Source organism: Spermophilus citellus (assembly GCF_964194105.1).
Source record: "Spermophilus citellus genome assembly, chromosome: X".
Classification (NCBI taxonomy): Eukaryota; Metazoa; Chordata; class Mammalia; order Rodentia; family Sciuridae; genus Spermophilus; species Spermophilus citellus.
The window spans coordinates 96,476,286-96,497,948 of NC_138190.1; the positions used below are offsets into that span (position 1 = coordinate 96,476,286).

At 36.6% G+C, this 21,663-nt stretch overlaps 1 protein-coding gene across 1 annotated transcript in view; it reads right to left on the reverse strand.

Annotated features, from left to right (window-relative positions):
* Positions 1–14,691, reverse strand: part of PCDH11X (protocadherin 11 X-linked) — a gene marked incomplete at its 3' end in the record, with an annotated part of 715,967 nt that extends 701,276 nt beyond the window's left edge. Inside the window, exon 1 of the mRNA XM_081277634.1 lies at positions 14,423–14,691. The remainder of the gene's footprint in view (positions 1–14,422) is intronic.
* Between the last annotated feature and the right edge of the window lie 6,972 nt (positions 14,692–21,663).

Consider the following 21,663-nt stretch of genomic DNA (forward strand, 5'->3'; position numbering starts at 1 on the left):
AGAGGAGAGGATTAAGTATGGCTACCCCACCTAACTCACAAATTAGTTTGATTTGTTAAGAATAGGCTCACAAATAAATACCAATGCTTTGTAGAAGAACAGTAGTTTTAAGGAAACTTTATGAAAAGGATAGGTTTTATCTTTTATATTCAGTAGCCCTTTGACTGAATATATGTCATCACTTATACTTTTAACTCTTCTAATTTTCTCAGGAGATTCATTAGGAAAGCTAAACAAGGTTTGTTTCTCTGACAACAAGATATTTTTGTAATACCTTCTAATAATCTAGTTCTTCCAAGGGAAAAAGAAGTGTGATCTCCCAATGGGTAAAACACTTCACCCCATGTGGTTAACTACTATTAAAAACTCTATATTATGAAAATGCTTAAATATATTTCAAATAAAAGGAGAAACCTGAAACCTCCCGAATTTGGTAATAATTGCAAGCATTGCTAAGACTGAGTTAAAGTAATGTATTTTAGTTTTTTATTTAACACTTTGTATATGAATTTATAGCAGTAATAGATTTTCTTTTTTCTCCCACATACTCTCCCTCCAGGCCTATTCTCTCAAATATTTTTACCTTCACATGGAAGAAAACTCTTAAAGAGTTTGTCTCTGGTTTCTGGGCATATTTTAAATTGAAATTAAATCTTATTTTTCTCCATATTAGTACTCATGTCCTATTAATTTGATCAGAGCCTTATTTTCTATTCCATTATGATTATTATATTGTGATATATTTATGTTATCACATGTTATCCAGGGTAGGTATGTTACCCTAATTATGTCTAATAAAATTATATGAGTGCTCTCCAAAACTTTTAAATACAAACTCAAAACTCCTAAATGGTTAAATATAATACATTGTTAATTTTTCTTTGATATATACCCTTAATCATATGTGGACCTAAAAATTAGTGCATACATTGATTGATGAAATAAACATTACTTCAGGGATCACAAGACTGAGTACTGTCTACGACACTTAAAAGGTATATAGCCTTTAGAAAAAAAAGTTGTCTGCGTTTCATTCCTCATGTGTCAAAAGACATAATGGCGATAATACCTGTTTGATAAGATTGTTTTGAGATCAAATCCACAAAACCCTAAAATGTAAGCAAAACAATTTTACAATGAAATTGTAATTAATTATTCACATAATTAAAACCAACCTGTGGTATTGCCATTTTTGTTATTGTGAAGTGCTCTTTCAAGTACAGTAGCCCCCCTTATGTGTGATTTGGCTTTCCATAGTTTTCAATGGCCAACTGAAGTCCAAAAATATTAAGTAAAAAATTTCAGAAATAGATAATTCATAAAGTTTAAATTACACTTATTAGAATATATTATAATTGTTCTTATTAATTATTATTGCTAACCTCTTACTGTGCCTAAGTTATATTTTAAACTTTTTCATAGGTATGCACATACAGGAAAAATATAAAACATCACTCTACATATAGGGATTGGTTCTACACATAGTTTCAGGCATCTTTCGATAAGAGAGATCTAATATATATACATATATATATATATATATATATATATACATTTTTTTATTTAATAGAAAGTTTCATGAGAAATGTACTTTTTTAGTTCATATGTTCGAAAACAAAAGCTTTAGTTAGCACTAAAGCATGTTCTTTGGTGATTTTATTGTTATCACTATTTTAGTGTTTAAAGAAGTTATAACGTCTAATAATATTTTAAAGGATATGTTAATATTGCATCTTCAGAGTGTCTCACGTTTCTTTAAAGCATGGTGATTACCTGAATTTTCAATCCTTATCCTTCAATCTGATTTTAATGTGGAATTTCCAATTTTTTCCTAATGAGTATAATAAAGTCAGTTCCTTACAAACACAACTACAGATTTTTTGTAATCCTGTCATATTATTAGCTATTTTTTGTACTTTGACATTTGATTTACATTATATGGTATCATCTGGCTAATTTTTCTCAACTTTCACTGTTTTGTAAAAATATATACTAAAATTACGTTATTTATAATAAAAATTTCATCATTATCAGTATTTTCCTCTAATTAAAAAATCTCATACCATTAAGTTATATTCATATTGAATCTGAAGCAGGAAAAGGGAAAACTGACTCAATATTACATAACTGAATTGGATTACTCCAAATAATAGCATTTTATTTAATATATTTAACTTTTCTAATATTTGCTAGATAAGTCTCATATTTTTCTAGTTATAATCCTGAGAAACTCTGTTTTTTACATTTTATTCAATTTGAAAATGTTTAATATTTTAATTGCCATTGAAATTAGTTTTTTCTCAGTATGTCTTAAATATGAATAACATGTGAAAAGTTCATAGAAATAATATTTCTACCTTTAGAGGGGTGGGTTTTTTTATTCCTTGAAAATAGAGTTGAAGACAGTTTGTTATTTTTTATGTTTATTTTGTTTCCCATATTTCTTTCCTTTGTTGTACATTTTTTTGGGAAAAAAAGCTATATGGTATTTTGGTTGTTATATACTCCTCCTCAGGCACACTAAGTAATGTTAAGAGTAATGAAATCCAAGGCAATTTTGGCAGACACCCAAGTTCATTTAGCACTTAAAAAAAAGCACTGTTTTCCAATTGGCTCCGTAGTTCACTGGGATCCTTATGTTGCCACCAAACAAGCTCAGCTGTTGCTATTAAATTATGAGAGCTTACAAAAGGCATACAGTTTCACTGGGAAGGTGGTGGCTTCTGAATCCCAATGCCACAATTAAGACATGAATATCATTTTTGAAGAGATAACTATTTCAGATGTTTCTCTAACTCTGCCACAACTAAAATGTGCCTCCTAAAAAACAGTTTAAACATTCAAACTTGATTCATTTCATTAGCTAGATTTCATGTTTTAATTTGAGTCTGGTTCCACACAGAGATGAGCTACACTTAAAGAAATAGAACTATGGAGGCTATTGAAGAGATAACTATTTCAGATGTTTCTCTAACTCTGCCACAACTAAAATGTGCCTCCTAAAAAACAGTTTAAACATTCAAACTTGATTCATTTCATTAGCTAATTTCATGTTTTAATTTGAGTCTGGTTCCACACAGAGATGAGCTACACTTAAAGAAATAGAACTATGGAGGCTGGGGTTGTGGCTCAGCGATAGAATATAAATAAATGAGTAGAATAAAGGTATTGTGTCAACTTATAACAAATATATATATATATATATATATATATATATTTGTTATATTTGTTTTTTTAAATATATATATATATATATATATATATATATATATATATATATATATATATATATATTTAAAAAAAGAAATAGAACTATGGAAGTTGTCCTAGATTGATTATGAATGAATGGTTCACCTACATTAAGGAGCTATATTCTAATATAAGAATCCAGTTGTTGGGCTGGGGATGTGGCTCAAGCGGTAGCGCGCTCGCCTGGCATGCGTGCGGCCCGGGTTCGATCCTCAGCACCACATACCAACAAAGATATTGTGTCCGCCGAGAACTAAAAAATAAATATTAAGAATTCTCTCTCACTCTCTCTCCTCTCTCACTCTCTCTTTAAAAAAAAAAAAAAAGATTCCAGTTGTAATGAAAGGAATAAGCATGATGTCTATTTAAAATTTCTTCCTGCTTTTAGGAGTATCCTTAGGCAAATAGTAAGTACAATATAATAACGTTTTTCCTTGCCTGCTTTTGTTGTTGTTGTTGCTGCTGCCCTGCAAAATGTGAGACACTAATAAGAAAAGAAAATTCAAATAAGGTAAATGAAAACTCAGCTGCCTATTTTGTTCTGAATCTTAATTATTAACTGAAATATTAACATTCAATATTTTACAAATTAGGATCTTCAAGGAACTGTACTATACTGAAACTGCTCAAAGCTTTTCAACATTTTTGAGATGATAGATAGATAGATAGATAGATTGATTTAGATAGATAGATATACATATATATATGTAAACTGGTGACACTGTGTGGCCAGCCAGTGTTTTCATTTTTTAAACAGTATAAATGTATTCATAAACAGCCTATGAAATAGAGATAACAATAAAATGGGAAAGTAACTGGTTTTATTCAGAACTACAACTTTGACTGATATAGTTAGACCAAAGGTTAAAAATCATTTTTAACATCCAAATGCAAATAATTATATATCTATTTGACTTCTTAAATTTATATATATATTTGCAAAATACCTAAATTGAATCTTTAAAAAAAATCTGTTGCTGTTGGTTTATTTCACCTTTGTCATGATTCTTTACCAGATTATGAGCTGGCTCCTAAAAATGCAGAATTTGAGACCTCAATTAGAAGTTACAAATTCAGAATCTGCATTTTAACAACATTTCTAGAGGATCCCTTTGCACATTAAAGTTTTAGAAGCACAGGAATAGAGTGTAACTTCCTATAAATTGGAATTTAACACATCATTAGCAGTGATGATGATTGATTAGAATGTCCTTTGATTCTGTTATAGCTACTAAACTATATAATTTTTTACCATTATCCTTATTTTTGCACATTTTCCATATTCTCATATGCAATCCTGAGGTATTCAGAAAGAGTGCTATTTAAGATATTCATATTCCCCCCTCCAAATAATCAGGCTTTGCATTCATTCACATTATGAAATGGCCAAGATATATTATAACTGCTTTATCTCATGGACATTAAAACTAAGGTCATGGACTAAGAAAAGCTGCAGACAAGGAGAGCTGTAAGAACGATGAAGCCTGAGTGAAGGCTGAAACGTTAGTATTAAACTATGCAAATTATTTTCTGTTTTACAGAGAAAGACAATGGAAATATTGCCTAATGACCACAGAGCCAGGTCAGAGCACATGTAAAGGTTTCCTCTTGTATGTATGTGTGTGTGTGTGTGTGTGTGTGTGTGTGTGTTTTATTACCCATTCTTAAGCTTCTTTTTAAAAAAAATAATGTATTTATATGGTGTGGAAGATTTTTGATTCTAGTAAATTATCGAACAATCATCAATTCCACTTATTACATTCTAAACCTATAATATTAGAAGTGAAAGAGAGAAGCCAGCATAGGTGGTTTCAAAAAGGTTGCATGTTTCACTCTAAACTGAAATCCAGGCCCTATCACATAACACTCTTCTCCACTTGACTTCCTCTCTCCTCCCCCTTCCCTTCTTTCTTTAAGTAAATTAAAGCACTGTGCAGTGTAAGGTTATTCAGGAAAGAAAGGAATGCTTTGCTTTAACATATATTGCCTGCCTACCTTTGCATGACCTATACTCCCTAACACACACACACACACACACACACACACACACACACACACTTTGGCAAAAGGAATAAGATCATGTAGTAAACAGATTAAATTTTAGGAAATTCACTCAAAATATTCACCAAGCTAAATTTAAACCTTCAGGAAAATGTACATTTTGTCCATAAGATAAATTGGCACTTACAAAAATAACACCATCCTTCCAGGAATATATATTTCTAGTCATCTTCAGTAGATGGGTTTTCCAGTCATTTTTTAAACTTAAATTATTTATATCATTTAATGCATTGATAATTTATTTTATCCACTTATTCTGAAAGTCAAGACCTCATTTAGTATATTTCATAACCTAGTATGCACCAACCAGAGGCTTTTAATAATCTCAATTTGAAACAAAGTATATAAAACATCATATTGTAAATCTTAATCTGAGTTTGAAATTGCTTAATAAAATCAGACAAACAAATCTTGGATATACTTAACTTGCTGAAAAGATTTGAAATTATTGCATTTTAGCAAAAAATAATTAGAAAGCTATACATGATAGAGTTGGATTTCTAAACATATTGGAAAGTAGGAGTACATATACATAGGAAGCGAATCAATCTATACTCAATACCTTAGGTATTGGGCACTCATTACATACCTGTGAGCTTTAGTTTAGTTTTTGTTTTGTTTTGTTTTTCTCTGTAAACTATAGGGTTTAGAATAAATTGTCTTTCTGGTTTCTTCCACTTCCAGAATCTATTAACTATAATGTATGGAGTGATGCACAATAAATATGTGTTGAATTCAATTTAATGTGACTATATATTATTGTGTTGTTGTTTCTTGTTCCTGCCCTACTGGAATGCAAACTTCTTAAAGAAGTTTCTTTCTTAAATTTCTTTAAGATCTATTCTTCACAATCCTGTCCAACACCCACATCTTAAGTATTGCAATGCTGGATAAGCTGTAGGTTTTAGTTATCAATGTTTAATGAAACAATGCAGTGAAGCTGGTAATACCTGCAAAGCCAAACAAAGGACAAGGAAAAAATGCATTATGTACCACGGTTTGTAAACCATCACATGATCCCTCCCCCCTTCCGGAAAGAGCCTTGAAATAATTTACAACTCTTTCATTTCACTTTTGGGGAAACTAGTCCAGGGAGGTGAAATTATTTGCCCAAGACCACTCTCTAGATATAATGAAATACAAATCATAAAATGTCTGATGTTCACACAATTTAAATAAACCGTTTGCTCTCATTTACCATTTACCTCAAAACAGGTGAAGAAGAGTTTATAATCCTGAAGACAACAGACAATGATTTCCAATTGGAAGTTTCATATCCTTTTGGTCAACATGATACAAATCTACATACAATTGGCTACCAAAATCATGTTGTCTCAAAGATGATATGTCAAAAAAAAAAAAAAACGCTATTTAAAAACAGTGGAAAATATCTCCTAAAATAAATCACATGTAAAAAAATAGATGTTTTAAAAATATAAATTAGGATAAAGCACTAAATATTTGCCACATTAAGTTAACTCAAACATTATGAAGTGGCATTAGGATGGGTTAGGATTTGAATTATCCTTATAAATAAAATGAAGGGAATGGATGAATATGTATACAGTTAACATTTCAATAGTCTATTATTTCACTACATACTTTTTAAATGATAAAGACATCTAAGAATACAATGAAAATAGCCAATCAGTTGACAAACTTATTTTAATAATCTTAAGTATACACATCTTTGAGATTTTTAGTTTTTAATCCAAGTTGCATTTTATTTCCTTTTCACATTCAGAACTTTGAAAAAGTATGCTAAAGGAAACAAGAGAGGATGTTAGGAAATGCCCCGACTTGTAGACCAGCAAAACTCTTAAGGCATTCCCTCTTTCTTAACTGCATAGCTTTAACTGATTTCACCCACCTGATTGTCAGTCTCTCCACTAGTTGAAGACGTGTAACCATACAGTATTTTTTTCTATTCAACGTTTTTATGAGACTATAATAATATAATTACTTTCTAAATGATAGAAAATATAGAATACATATTGAAGGTGCTAACTAGGATAATAAATCAAATAAAAGTGTGGCAGAAAACAATGTAAGATTTTCATTTTATACAATAATAGTAACTGAATTATAAGATCTTTTCAAATATCAATTTGCAATCTAATCACTTAAATACCTTAAAAATGAATTTTCCATTTTATTTAATTAAAATACATCAGCAAATTAATTTCATTATTGCCTTGATAAAAGAAATGTTAGATGATTAAAACAGTTTTAACAGAGAAAAATTCTCTGCAGGGATTTTTTTCTCTCTTTTTTCCTTTGCTTTTTTATTTGTTTACACAAATCACAACAGTCACAATTAGCAGATTAGGTGGACAAAATCATTCTTTCTGCTTTGTGCTGGAAATGATTATAACCATTATCATTCTTACTTTCAAAATGTATTATATTGATCTGATGTTTAACATATTAGAGATAATTAAAAGGGCAGTTTAAATCTTTGAACAGTTGAGGATTTTTAGAGTGTAAAAGATAATAGAAACATTTATGATTTCTGGCAAGTCACTCTTCCAATTCAAAGTCTTAACTGTAAAAGACTCTTTTTTTTTCCATTCTTTTACCGTTTGATAATGAAAATGCAGACTTTCCACACATGTAACAATCTCAAAAAATTCCTTTCACCCTAAAATAGCTTGCTCTATCACTAAACCCTATGTTTTATAATTGACATTGCATAGGGCATAAATCTTGCAGGACCATGGAACATAGGTCAATTGATGTTTTCTTTTAACAAAAGAGGGCCACATTTTAGGGATGATGCCTTCATGAAGAACTTCTATAGAAAAATAACACCATTTTCAAACATGATTAGATTAATTTAATTAATTTAACATTTCGGATCAGTCTAGAATATCAAGGCATCTTACCTAGTTTTCTTCATTCTGGATACTGAATGATCAATAAAGTCCTCAGACAATAGAATTCTGCTCAGATAATGACAGATAATTTGGAATGCTATAAAGTCAATCCAATTAAATGTACATATATATTTTATTTTTTTCCCATAGGTAAAACTCACATCTTTGATGTTTTTATATATATTCTTTATTTCTTCCCCAATGCCCAAAATGTTGAATCAACCTCACTGAATGTGGAGAAAAGGACAATGTGAGAATCACGTCTATCTTTTCTACACACACACACACACACACACACACACACACACAGAACTTTCTAAGAATGTAGTTTAAAAAAAAGCAAGGGTTCCTTTGTCTCTGAAGACATGTTAACTGTGTATGTTGGTATAAACACATTGACAAAGGCCTTAAAATTCTGTGTGAGGGCAGATGGAGGGATCAGCTGGGGAGGGGCACCCTCTCAAAATATTTCAACTAAGCAAAAGAAAAAAGGATTAAAAAAGAATGCTTGTTTACAGAAAACATAAACAGAATGACCCACTGGAAGAAGGCACACCAGAAAGGATGGGATGCAGAAAAACGGTGTCAGGAGTATGGGGTGAGAAATTCAAGAAAAGTATGAAATAGTCCCCAGAGTACGATTGAAACCAAAGGAAAACTGACATTCACAGGCATAACAACAACAACAACAACAACAACAAAAATCAGAGGAATTCCACTAAATATCTTGTTTGAAATTAAAACAGCAAAATACAGCAAATCTTCATGGTGAAGAAAATTTGACAAATCTGTAAGCAACTCTGAAATAAAAGTTGCTTTTTATTTGTTTAAAGTTTCTTTGAAGTCACTAGAAAAGACTCCAACTGGCTAATGGGGAGGAGGTTATAAAAGGGGGATAGGAATGGAAAAATTAGTGGGGTAATTTATATAGGGAAGAATGGGTAAGGGAAGACTGAGGAAAGGAAAAAGAAGCAAGATAGAGCTTTATGCTAGTATGTAGAGTAGGAAAAATCCAACCTCTAAATTTATGGTAGAGAGAAATCTAAAGTGAGGGGTGCAGGGATGAAGCAAGAATATGTGTGCAAAATGGTGATGCAGGAAATAATTATGCTTCAAAATGCCTAAAGTAGTGCAAGTGTCTAGGACAGAATGCATTTATCGTTTTGGTGGAATAGGAAGTATATGGAAGGCTGGATCAGGAAATTGTGATAAGTAAAATTATAAAATTAGATGTTGCTGACTAAAGAAACATTTTCTTCCCCAAAGAATAATTCTCTCCTTTCTTAGTTCATTGATTTATTTAGGCTCTCAGTGTTTGCCCTGTTTGCTTGCTGTTATAAAATCTTCTTAACTTGGTGGCCTATTTCAATACACCAGTTTATACAATTATTTATTAAAAGAAAAACAATATTTCTACTGTGTGCCACCTACTGTGGAAGAGTCCCACTTTGTTTTGTTGCTGCTATAACATATCTGATTGAAATTTTTGTAAAGGTGGCCTGTATCTATAAAGCACAGATACTCTTTAATTCCAAAGCCCCTCTGCACAACACACAGACCCTTGTGTACAGCACAACCTTCCAAATTTACTTCCTGGCTAGCCACTAACTAGAGTAGCTATGTTTTAAAGTCAGAGAAACACAGATTTTATGAATATCTTCTAAACCTCTTAACAAAAAATAATTCTTCCTTCCACTGTACTCAACTAGAACATTTATCACATTGTATCCTGGCTCCTGTAATCTTCTGGATCAAAGAGAGGCATGCCACATTATTTTCATAATATCTTTTTTTTTATTCCTGGAACCTATCACATTGTCTGGCACAGGTAGTAGGTGACTAATTAATGTCTGTAGATTCTTTGGTGAATAAATAAAGGATGAGACCTTCTTTAAAATATGTGAAGCAAGATTATTGGAAAGAGTTAGCAATCAAATTTTCATCCTCTGAAAAATTTCCTTTCCTAGTAATAGAAAATGTGGCCACCATACCTATTTTGTCAATGTAACTCAAAGCCATCCTTTATATAAAGTCTCCTCGTCTGTGTGCCTCCCCTTGCACCCCCAAGAATCTTATAAATCCTGGCTTGAAGGCTGTTGTGGGCTGCTTGCACAGAGAGAAGAGAGAAAAGAAATGTTTTATGCTTTCTAAATCCCTTACCAGATTTCTTCCTGCCACTGGGCAGTCTGAGAGCTCTCTATCAGGAATTTCTCTCTCTCTCTCTCTCTCTCTCTCTCTCTCTCTCTCTCTCTCTCTCTCACACACACACACACACACACACACACAAATAAATAAATAAATAAAAAGTTTTGAATATTGAGAGAAAGAATAATGTGAAATCTGCAATTCCGTCTTCCAGAGCTTCCAGCTGCCAATACCCAACAGCACTTGGAAGTCCATCAGAATAGCATTCTGGTGATAGGGGGGGGGGGGGCTTTAGATCCTTAGAAAATGATTGAAATCTAGAAAATGTGTGTTTATGCTTGGTCTGAATTTATTTCCCATTCCTGTATTTCAAACGCACAGCAACTTTAATTTTGTTGCCAGTGATATATCATGCAAAGGAAGCCTTCCAAAAGGGAGAGGAAAAATCAGTGGGGAGAACTGAGGAATTTTTAGCTCCTGCTCCCTTTACCCCCACATCTCCCACCTGCCTACAACCAAAATACAGTAGCTAAGCAGTTTGTTGTGAACCTCCTCCAATGTAATTTCCTTAGGAAAGTAACTCAGCTCTAGGACTCAGATGCCCCCAACATGCCCAGCCTCCATCCTCTCCCTCTGGCCCTGTGCAACCTTCTCCCACTGCATTCTATGGCCCTTCTCTGGGAGCTTCGACGTGATTCTGCAATCTGCATTTGGGGTAAAATTGGGGGTTCATAACCCACTTCAATCTAATGTATGAAATATGATATGTCAAGAGCTTTGTAATGTTGTGAACAACCAATAAAAAAATAAAAAATAAAAATAAATTTAAAAAAAAAAGAATGAGTTGTCCGCAATCAGGGAAAATGGATTAGCGTCAAATTAGGAAAGTGGGGGGTTGCTCCTTAAAAAGACAGGGGCAAACTCAGTAGGGAAGCCGCAGCCGCAGCCGGCTTCTGTCTTGTAAACCTATTCCGGAATCTTCCCATTTTAGCGTGCCAGTTTGTAGAAGTGACTGCGCAGTCTTACAATAAAGAGCAAGGTGGCCTCTCCTCTGCAGTAGCAGCAGCAGGGACTGGAGCCTCTCTCTCCTCAACTTCCAATTTTCAGTTCCTTCTTTCAGTTAAGGGGACTTCCAACCCTGAGCGTATGCCTTCGATCGTTCCCTCCCCCACCGCACCATTTCTTTGGGAAGACAAATCTCCCCTTCTAGGGAGCTTGCTTTGTGGAAGACAAGAGACTGCCGCACGGTTTTAAAGAAGCCGTGGTCTTCACATCCTCTTCCTTTTCGCGGGCGGGGGAGAAAACAGCGGAAATTTAGCACTGGTAACTATTATTATTACATCTGAAAAACTTGCCCTCTAAAATGCCGCTAAATGTACATTCATTGTGAATAGTGAAGGTGCGAGCTGAAGGGGAGAAACGGGAGCGCTAGGAGAAGGAGGAAAAAGGGTGGGGGAAGACCCTGATCTCGGTGTGATGCCGGGGTTCGAAATCCACGGTGGCCCACGGTGGCAGCCCCCATCCTCAGCACCAAAGCGCACTTCTGCGGAGTCAGGGAGCTGGAGGGAGGGGCCGTGAGCGGGAGCGCGGGAAGGAACTAAGGGAAGCAAGGGCGGCTGCGCGCAGGGAGCGCGCGGGGCTGGGCTGCTCGCGCGCCCAGCTGGGACTCGCCTCTCAGCCTCCTCTCTGCCCGCCAAGCCTCTCTGCCGCTGACATCATTGCCAGAAGGAGGGGCTGCCCGAGCAAAGGCGACTGGAGAAATGGGTTCTATGGCCTCACTCACGGAGGCGCTCCAGTGCTGCTTGGCAAGCTCAGCGCCCTGGCAGCGGCGGCGGGACTCAGCGGCGGGACTCGGATCACGGAGCTGCGCGCGGCAGTTCTTAATTTAGCAGAGGGAAGAAAGGTATCTTTAGACCTTAGCACGTCCATCTCTTGGTTCTTTCGTCAAAACCGCCCTCACACAGTCCATGCTGTCTCAGATGAACCAGACAAAGACAAGAAAGGGGGAAACGTACATATACTATTACTTCGACTTGCTTTCAAATGCGCCTTCCCCAACACACACACACACACACACACACACACACACACACAAACACACGAAAGAATAACACAGAGGTTTAGATTTCCTGCCTTGATTGTGAGAATTTGTCTCAAACAAGATTAAAAGTGGAATTCCATTTAGTCTTTTACCAAGTTACAAAGGTGCCTGGAAGTAAACGCCTCCCCATTTTTTAAGTCACACCGTTTTACTTTTTATGGAGGTGGAGGAAGATGGTCGCTTTAAGTTACAAAGCGCTGACACCTTCTTAGGTGTTGTGCTCAGCGTTCCCAGTTCTCCCCAAGCTCCTCAGGTTGTTTTCCAGTCGCAGCGCTAGGACTATGCACGCGGCTCCTCTGAATTGCTCTGTTCCCATCTTTTTATCCTCTTTCCCATCTACCCGGATTTTCTACCACTTTTTTACTCCCACTCAAATATCCTTTGTACAGAAACAGCTCCTAGGCTAGGTTTAAATCCATCCCGTTTGGGGATGTTTCCACGCAAGCAAGGACACTTTTTGGGTAATGTTTGTTACTGTTTGGGTGTACTTTTATTTTTTTTCTTTTGTTTTGGCATCTCTTCTCTCATGGGTTTGCTTTGTGGATGTGTGCCGCAGTGGCGCAAGCTTGTATTCCCAGGCCCCAAGGTAACATTTTGGAAGGGCACTCCGTTCACAGAGATGAGGGATAGCCCTCAGGCGCGCGCGCACACTCACACTTCACAGGCACACCCCAGCTCCCTGCACCTCAAGCCTCAAAGGCGTCTAAAAGAGCGACCTTGCAATATACCATTCTGAAAGCAAAGGAGCCTTCATCAATTAAGCTCTGAAAGTCCTTCCTTGGAGGAGGCAAAGAAGTGGCTTCTGCTATTTGGTCTGGGATAGTGACTGCCCCCGGGAGGCGAAATTTGTTACCAAGTGCTCATCTGTAAGTCATGTCTTCAACCCAGGACTTGTAGCTCTGCTTTTTTGAGTCTCTAAAGAAATATGCTCTTTTCCAGGTACCTGCTTTTTAAGTCACCTTTTTCCGATGATGCTCTTAAGAGGCATTTATTTTTTATTTATTTATTTTTTTGTGAAAAGGAGACTTTTTTGGGCTACACGCTTCTGGAAACCCCTTTGTGGAGAGAGAAACAGTTTTTCGGTCTCTTAGAAAACATCATGTTTATGGGATAGGTGGGAGTTTTTGGCTAATGGAATACAAGTCATTACTTTAGAGAAAGAGAAACCCTTTATGGTTCAGCTACACTCTTAGAAGTCATTTAAAAAAATGGAAACAATACGCCCTTTTTCAGGGATGCAAATATAAGAAGTTGCTTTAGAAATAAGAGGCAGAAATTTCCACACCTACCCTCTCCATATCCAGCAGGTGAGCACAGCCTTGCAAGTAGGGCGGGAAGGAAGGGCCAGGAGGTGAGCACCAGAAGGAATGGTCAGAGGGATCCTGTGTGCCACATGGTATGCAGAATTCTTTAGCTCTGCGCCAAGGGTCGCATACCCAAGGGTTAGAGCCAGTGTGTAAGGGATCCAAACCCAAGCGCCCAGAGAAAGGAGCGCAAAGGGGCTGGCCTGGCAAAGTCCGAGGCTGATGCCAAGCTTCTGGCATTGCCCTTCAGCTGGGACCGCTCCCCAGGACTCTGGGGAGCGATCTTTTCTAGGCAGCTGCCCCAATCTTAGAGTTTCATTCAGCCAAGCCCAAACTGGCCATATCTGTTAAAGTGAAAGACGTTTTTGCACAGCCAATGCCGGGAAATTAATGTGTGGACACTTTTCTGACAAAAGTAAGAGTTTTCACAAAGTAACTAAACCAAGCGCGGCAGTGCCAAAAAAAGATTCTTTCTGAGCTCACCTACTGGATTTGCTTTTTCTCTTACCTCTAGGGAAGAGAAGGGGAAAAGGGGAAGCGAGGACACCAGTAGCATCTTTGAAACCACCCTGTGCGCATAGTCCAGATCCCAAGCATAGGCAGCAGGCAATCTCCACGCACTAAATGCGGGACATGTCATGCCCCCCCGGCCGCAGTCTGTTCTGGCACCCAGACAGAATACTTACCCAGTGAACGACGCCTTTTGAGTAGAATGAAGAGGTAAACGAAAGAGAGAAAAGGCTTCCGCCCGCTCCACGGAGACTGCGATTGCTGTAGCGGGCTCTACCGCCACAGCTCGCAGTCCGCGGAGCAGCTGGAGTAGTAGAGGTTGTTTCTGAAGCTGTTTGGGCTGCCCGGACTGCCTGGGCTGCTTGTGCCACCGCTGCCACTGCCACTCAGTGCACTCTGTTAGGCTTGCCTTCAGCTTTGCCGCGCGGGCCGCTGCGTGCTGCTCAGGCTCGCGGATCCTCCCGCCCTGACAGTTCGCCGACTGCAAGGAGCCAGAGCGGAGCCAGCCCTTTTTATTGGCGAGGGGGTGGGACTATACAGAGGGGGAGAAGGGGGAAGGAAAGGGGGTGAGCGAGTGGAAGGAGTGGGGAGGAAAAAGTGAACCAGTGCCCGGGCCGCCTGCTGGGAGGGGATGGCGCAGCACCAACTGCCGGGTACCCCCCTCTGGCCCCCACTCCCAGCACCCAACATCCCCCGTGGCTCTGGAGGCGGCCCCTCCTGGCTGACGGAGAACCCAGGGAGACGGGCGGGGGCGAGATAGAGGTAAGCTTAGGAAGTTACTGCTCGCCGCCCTGGGAAAGAGGCGGAATGCGTGCTGGTGGCACACTCGCTTGCGGGACGAGTTGCTGGGAAAAAATGCGCCGCTTTCAGGGAACATGCTTTCAGGAGCAAAAAACGAGGACTTTCATTGCTCCCCTCAGTCCTCCTCTCATTGCTCTCTTAGTCATCCCTTTAAGTTTCACTCATTGACATTATCTTACAGAAGTTTGATTTTTTTTTTTCTGTTTTGTGTGCTTTTCTCAAGATCCCCCTGCTCGCCCTGACTCCATATAGAGAACAAACATTCGGCCGCACCATTTTCTCATACAAAGGATACTTAAGGCAGACTAGTGGAAGTAGGGGCAGGAGCCAGGCAAAGACGCAGTTTGAACCTACAGGCTATTTCTGCATATATCGTATTCAATTGTTAGCGGTGTCTGTACCTTGGTTGCCTTTCCAGATTCATTATCGGGAGGTGAAAAAGAGGGATTTGAGGGAGAGATCTGCGTTTGGCTACCCCAGAGGGCAAGTAAGAGTGAGCTTATGCAGGTATGTTGCCTGAGGGATGCTTTGGTGGGGGTCTGGTCGTTTTGCTGCTGGGGACAGGCATCATCACGGGTGTGGACAGCGCGTTTTCAAGGTAGGAAAGGATGCAAGAGAGTTAGGAACCCAGCCCAGAGCTTAAGGCTGGTGCTTACCGCGCACTCTCGCTGCCTAGTGGGCGACACCAGGGCGGGCATCAGGGTGCCAGGTTTCCCAAGACTGTAAGAGCGACTAGGGACAATGTTTATGGATTATGGATCAGATGTGTGGTGAGTATCAAGAATCAAGGGCAGCAATATCAAAACCTGTCCAGCTTGTCTGCTCTGATTGTTGTTTCACTATCCAAGTCCTTAAATTGACACAGAGGCCAGAGAACGATACAGGTGAATTCTCTAAATTACCTTCTCCAAAGGTGTTGAGTTTGGGGGGAATAATTCATCTTCTGTGTTTAACCTGCAGAAAAATTTATTTTTTTTTTTCTGGTGCTGTGCTTCGATTTTGAAAGGAGACTTTCTTTCCAGAAATAAAAGGAGAAAAAAGTAGACTGTTTTCTGCACCACGAGCACAGGATCCATTTTTAAAATTTATTGCTTAGTGAATGGAATGAGAAATGACATCTTCATAGGGGTAGAATATCAAGAAGGAAATATTTTGCTAATTATTATGAGTTGATTTTCTCTAAGAGCTTTTTCACAGAAAGTTTTTTTAATTGAAGGGAAAATCTTTATGACTTCTCCCCCAGCATGTTCCTCTCCATATTCTTAACTGCCTTCCTTCCAATTTCTGATATTTTTAAAGGCTAAAATCTTGGTTTAAATTTTCCTCACATCACTTTTTTTTTTTCTGCAGCATTATCTTTTACACCTAAAACCACTACAGGGAGAAACATCAGCACTGCAGTTCTGTTCAGTCTGCATGAAAGAAAACAAAAGCAACTATTTGCTTGCACAAATCTAGGGAGACACTTTAACATTACATTTTATTCCCCTTTGAACTCTGCCTCTATTATTCATAGTATCTAGTACATGCATTGTCTTCTTCTTGGGTGCAAAGAAATGTCTGGGTGATGAAATAAGAAGCTGTCAAATGGTTGCTGCTCTGACTATTGGGATTTGCACGGCTAGATGAGACTCTGTCATAGGGGATGGCAGATACTCAAAGAAAATAAAATCACTGATCTAGCCCAGAGTGGCAAAGCCACACCATGATTACTTTAAGAGTTCTACTAATTATTCACAACACCCACTTTAGACCCCAATTAGTAGATTTCTTAGGATTTTCATCCCAATCTGGGGCAAGGGGAGAGAACTATTCAGTGGCTGTTTTGAAGAATTTGAAGTTATAATCATAACAGAATTATGTCCATATGATATTTGCTGAAACTGAAGTGCTCATAGTGTTTGGGAAATTTGCACAAAATTGTGGAGCTAAATAGTACAGACTTTTCATTTCTATTCAGACTGTATAAATCCTAAATGCAACTACAGGGACCTTGATAATCTGGATTCCTCAGTAGCCTAGACTACAACCTTTAATATTAAGTGTATATTACAATAAAAAATGGTTTCTCTAGAGTAGAATCATTACTTATGGACCAAGGCGATTCTACTAGTTGAACTGAGTAACCTAGAAAATCATTCAAGAAATTCAGTTTGTTGAAAAGACTGACAGAATTCCACATCTGAAAATAATGAAAAAAAAATCTTATTTTCTCTTCTCTTGTGTTCTGACTGATGGTGGCACCAGTGAGCAATGGAATAGCCAAAAGCCAGAACACCTTGCAAAAACTCTTGGCTTTATAACTTAAAAGGACTGATGAAGACTCTGTTCTGCTTACAGAGAGAAGGACTTTACTTTATTGAATGCATTTGTGCACCATCTGCATTATATAAATTGTCCTATTAATCCTTGTAATCATTTTTATGAGGTAGATATTATTAGTTTCATTTTTTAAGCAAATCAGGATGCAGGGACTAGGTAAAATGCCTAAGATTTTATAGCTATAAAAATAGATTGGGAAATTCAAACTCATATTATTTCCGGTCCATTTTGCTGTCTCTCAGCATATGGTCATCAGATTGTGTGATGTATTTTGCATTAAAAATTGTAATTAGAGAAAAAAATACTGTGAGAATATGTTTTTTTGAGCTACTATATAATAACTATGATATTTATTGCATTTCGTTTTTTCAATGTGCCAATTTGGAATCGGAACCTTGATTCTGCTATGATCATAAAAGTGAAATTATGGTAATATATATCCCATAAACATGGAAACCTTCCTACTCTCTTAGGATTAAGCTAAAAGGCCATTATATGATTATATAGTGGATCAAAACAGAGATTTTTACAAACTTCAGTGAGTAAGGATGGTTTTAGGCCTTTAAAAATAGATTAAAACTGAGAAATAATGTGTTAATCTGAAAAAGGATTGATTGTGTACTAGTAAAGGAAGACACAAAGAGAAGAGCATTGGAACTGCTTCTCCGTGTACATTTTATCTCTATGGCAAAACCACTTTGAAAATGAGATCGATGAGGCCAATCAAACATTCCATTATTTCAATTGTCCTTACATCGAAACACCTCTTATCAAGCAATCTATATCTGATTGTGATTTACCTACACAGAGAGAATATACCATTAAGGGAATAGATGACAAGTACATTTTATCCATCATGCAACTTTGCATTAAACCAAATTCCTTTATTTTTGTGCTGTACATAACAACTTGCAGTGTATATTGTGCATAAATTTTGTAATCAGTAGATCATAATTGCTACTGGGAAAGTAGGTAAGACTGGATAAAATACTTTCCATATATTTTTTATGTTTTATGTTAAACTATCAACAATAATTATAATTAGTAGAGGTTATAGTACCTAATAGTTAAGAAAAGGACTTTAGACTTTCAGCTCTTCCACTTTCTAGGTGTGTGACTACAGATAAATTGACCTCTAGTCCTTTACTTTCTAATAAGATAATGTACCTAAAATGCTTAGCACAATGACCAATATTAGGTTAAAGACTTGTCACTTTGCAAGACTTATTAAATAAAGCATTATATAAGGTTAAAAGATAATATAAAATTTAACTGGTATAGGGACTGCCAAAACTGAAAATCTTAATTACGAATTTATTTCTTTATATCTCAAGTAAAATCATTCTATTTTTCTAAGAGTAAAACCAAACATATATTTGTTGTGGAAAATATAGGGACGATATTGTGACATACAAAAATGATAAACGATAAGCAAGTACTTTGAAAGTCAAAAGGACTTTTTCAATTCCAAGCATCTTTACTAACATTAGTGTGGGTGCTTTTGTATTTAATTGGTAGAAATTTGTAGTGTTGAGGCACTCTAGTCACAATTGAAAGTAAGTCTGAAACTGATACAGGTATAAAAACAGCAAATAAACTTCTGCTGAAACTAAAAATGTAGAGATGGGAGAAAGCTTGGTATTTACAGAGATCTGTACTGTCAGTAGTTTCCACTGAAGTTTTTGTACTTAGCTGATAACCAATGCATAGCTCTCCTGGAGACACTAGAGGGTGCTATTAATGAAAGCTTAGAAAGATGAATAAAGTCTTCAATATCCTTCCCTCTCTCCACTACTATATATTATAAGAATTTGAAAAGGGCATACCTGTGAAATGAAACTAACACTTCTCCATTTCCTCCTGGATATGACTTGTAAGTTTTCTTTTTAGTTTTTTCTGGTACTGGGATTAGCTTTAAAACATTACCAAAATAATAAACATTTTTTTTTCAGTTTTTTGTTTTAATTAGTTACACATGACAGTACAATGACCTTGACATATCATACATTTGAATCAGATGGGATATAATTTCTCATTTTTCTGAAAAAAGGCATTGTGTTGTGTCCATCTACACCTAAAAAATATATAATAAACATTTTAAAGTGTCTGCTGGTGGAGCTGGGGTTGTGGCTCAGTGGCAGAGCACTTGCCTAGCATGTGTTTTTAAGTACAGACTGTTAGAAGTTTGCTATAGTGCTTGAGTGAATAATTGGGAAAAGTTTTAAATGGCTTTCTGCTTTGAGAAAAACTTAAAATCTCAAGGAGGGGAGGATGAGAGAGAAAAAAAAAAGAACCCGAAAAAGGACCTTCCAAGGAGGAAATATTTCTTAAGAAATGCCTGATAACTCAAGCAACTAACTTCTACACTTACATAGTGGTGGGGACAATCTTATGGTAATCAAGTCCTATAAGATTCTTTCCCCTCTAGACATGAACAGCTTCACACTTGTAGTAGACAGAAGCTGAAGCCAAGCTTCTTTCATAAGAATTTGGAAATTATGGATGAACTTGGCTAAAATACTGAACTTTGATGAGTGCGATTAAATGTATAAGGGTCTATGGTGTTGTCCATAAGTATGCTGTTTTTTAGTACAGACTGTTACTCCTATTGTACTATCATTTTTCTCAGATGTTTACTTGCAGACTGTATCAGATGAGGCTTTCCATCTATGTATCTGCCTGCATTTTGATAGCAGCACATGAGCAGGAGAAATAATTGTCTTTTAAGGAACAGAAATATCAGAATGCTATTAACAGTTTCTGTCCTTGTTTCCTTAGGGGCAGGCTTTGGCAAGAGTTTTCCAGATGTTGCATGGTGAGGTGAAAGGTACCCAGAGATTCTGATTGTTGAGAAAAGCAGAATTTCCTTGTTGTTTTTTAAATATTAGAATGAATTTTTCGATCCTACCAAAATTCTTATCTAGTCATCTCTTTAGGAAAAGTATATCAGACACCGCCCTAAATTTAGAAAACACACAGGCATATGAAAATAATCACATATTTCCAAAACATTAAATAGAGATTGATGAATGTATACATTTTTTTCAGGAATCTTGGACTAATCTCTATTCAGAGCCTTTCTTACTTTTTAAGCCTGTGTATTTCTAAGATATAACTATGAGCTAAGCCAATTTAATTTTTGTATTGTTTGTGAAATCAGTTCTATTTTCTGATGTATGATAACAAACACACTGTGTATTTTATTGAAATGAAAGAAAACTACTTTAACTTTTTAAAACAATGATGGTTGTGATTTACTTAGCAAAGTGTTTAATGAATGACTGTTTTGAGCCATATTTCATTGATTGGACTACTGCTGATTAGACCTGCATTTAGATAATATATGTAGGATTTCTGTTTTTTATTTCAGATTGAACAGTTTTTATTTCATCATCATCAAAACTTAGCTAAATGTCAGTTTCTGTCTTTGGGTAAAATATAAACAGGATTCTTCTCAATTGCCAAAATGCATCTGCTCTCAACTATCCCGTTTAGATTTCCTTTCACATAAGGTAAAGAATACTGACTGACCATTGTACTTTCCAGTGAAAGGAAAGATAGTTTACATTTTTAATTAATTGTTCTTTCTTGAGTATTTTATAAATAAATTGAAACCACAAATGCAGTTTTGCACACTATTGATCCAATTGGAGTTATCTTTTTTGACAGGCTAGATAATGAAGGGAACGGGTTTGAAGCATGGAAGTTTCTCATTTTAAGGAAAAAAATATTATGCAAAACAGGCAATAAAAATGAAATTTTGTATCTAGATCCTTTCTGCTGTGAATAGTATTATTACCCTCCATCTTCTCTAGTACAAAGAATCTTTCAAACATCTCCACCTTTTCAACTGATTTTATTTTTGGTACTGGGGATTGAACTCAAGGACACTCGACTACTGAGCCACATCCACAGCACTATTTTTTTTTTTTTTTTGAAGACAGGGTCTCACTGAGTTGCTTAGCCCATTGCTTCTGCTGAGGCCAGCTTTGAACTTGTGATCCTCCTGCCTCACCTTCCCAAGCTACTGAGATTACAGGCGTATGCCACCATGCCCAGCTCCAATTGAACTTTTTAAAACTCAATCTCTTTTTGGTGTTCAGTTTTTCTTGTGGTGACTCCAATAATCTTAAGTTTTACTGTATGTCCAAACCACTTGCCTACTTTGTACAATCAGTCATCTACCTCAGTTATCTGAGAACACTCTAGTACTCACAGCTAGTACCAGTGGTCAGGATCTGATACTTAGAACCTTGCTTAGTTTTCACCAATCTTTTTTTCCTGTGTCTCTAGG